Here is a 1779-nt window from a genome sequence, read left to right as displayed (position 1 = left end):
GCTTCTTTCTACCTCCATCTTTATCTTACCTTTTTCTAACTTTATCCGTAACTAATAGCAAAATAATTAACTCAGTGTCTAATCTTATTTAAATCTTTTCTTGATAATTTAAGCTTTTCCGTTAGGAGGTATTCAGCCTGTTATGGATGTGAAAAGGCCAGTCTCTCAGAGAGGCAGTCCTTCACCCTGCCTCTTTCAATAAGAGCTTAGAAGGAGGGGAAGGGAGCTGCCTATGTGACCTTTAACCAGGGCTCTTAGTTCACTTGCTCTCTGTCTGCTGTCCTCAGGCTCACTTGGCTTCTTAGAAATGCATTTGTCCTTTGGGGCTGAAATTGAGTGTGTGGGGGTAGGGGCTTTTCGTTTGGGCAAGGCTCCTGGTGGTTTTCTTTGCCCAGCCTGACCTTCGCCCAGCTCTTCATGGGTCTGCCTCAAATTCTGGCTCAGCACTTGCACAGTCTTTCTGCAGCCTTGCCTAGGAAGAAATTTGCCCTTGCCACAACAGCTGCTCTGTTTAGCCTCCCAGCCAGGTTCTCAGTTACTTCTGAGTCTTGTGAGCACACTAGTGTCAAGAATAACCCAGGAAAACAAAACCTTGGACCCTTCTTCCATTTATCTACAATGCACAGCTAAGTTCATCCTGATACAACTGTGTGCCTGATTGGTACGTGATTTCCCAGAGGAAGGCTCCTTCCCAGAGACTCAGACAGGGCAGTTGTGTAGGGAGTGTGACTTTCCCTTTAACCTTCACTATTACCTTCACTTATTTAACGTTTTCTCTTCATTTCACCCTCTCCCTGATGTTACATATTAAAATGATGGGGGGGAGGGGCAGGATTCTACAGTCTTATTATTATCGAGAGATGTTTTATTTTCCTTACTAGTTATTGTTGTTGTTAGGTGCCACTGAGTCAAGTATGACTCTTAGCAACCCTATGAACAACAGATCAGAACCCTGTTCTATTTTGCACCATCCTCTCCATTTCTGACACACTTGAACCCATTGCTGGAGTCACTGTGTTAATCCATCTTGTTGAGAGTCTGAATCTCTATCACCTACCTTTCAAGACATGATATCCCTTTCCAAGGAAGAACTTGTTCTAGCAACATGCCCAAAGTATGTGAGATTAACTTTCTAAAAAGTCTTGCCTCTAAAGAGCACTCTGGCTGCACTTTTCCTGAGACATATCTGTTTATTTTCTTACTTAGTTGCTGTTGTTACGTGCTGTCAAGTCGCTTGAGACTCATAGCAACACTATATTCAACAGCCCTGAACCCTACTCTATCTTGAGACAACTTCATTGTCTCTGAAACACCTACCTCCATTACTGAGACAGTCACTGAGACAATCCATCTCATCCAGGGTCTTCCTCTTTTGCACTGTCCCTCCACCCTCCCAAGCATATCCTTTTCTAGGGACTGGTCCCTCCTTGCAACATGCCCAAAGTATGTCAGATAAAGCTTCAGAATCCTTGCCTCCAAGAAGCAGCCTGGTTTCTCCCTTTCCAAGACAAACCTGTTTGTTCTCCTAGCAGTCCATGGTACATTCAATACTTTTCTCCAGCACCACAACACAAAGGTATCAATTCTCCTTCTGTCATCCCTAGTCATTATCCAGCCTTTTGATGAATAGCAAGTAATTACGAAGACCATGGCCTGGATCAGGTGCACCGTTGTTTCCAGACTGACATCGTTACTCTTTAGTACTCTGGAGAGTACCCAGACAGCTGACTTTCCCAATCCAATTTGTCTTTTGGTTTCCTGGCTGCTGGTACCAAGAGT

This window comes from Elephantulus edwardii, unplaced genomic scaffold, assembly GCF_000299155.1.
Source record: "Elephantulus edwardii isolate Elephantulus edwardi_28Jun2011 unplaced genomic scaffold, EleEdw1.0 scaffold00018, whole genome shotgun sequence".
Classification (NCBI taxonomy): Eukaryota; Metazoa; Chordata; class Mammalia; order Macroscelidea; family Macroscelididae; genus Elephantulus; species Elephantulus edwardii.
The sequence above is the reverse complement of the archived record's forward strand: the minus strand, read 5'-3'. Positions refer to the sequence as shown.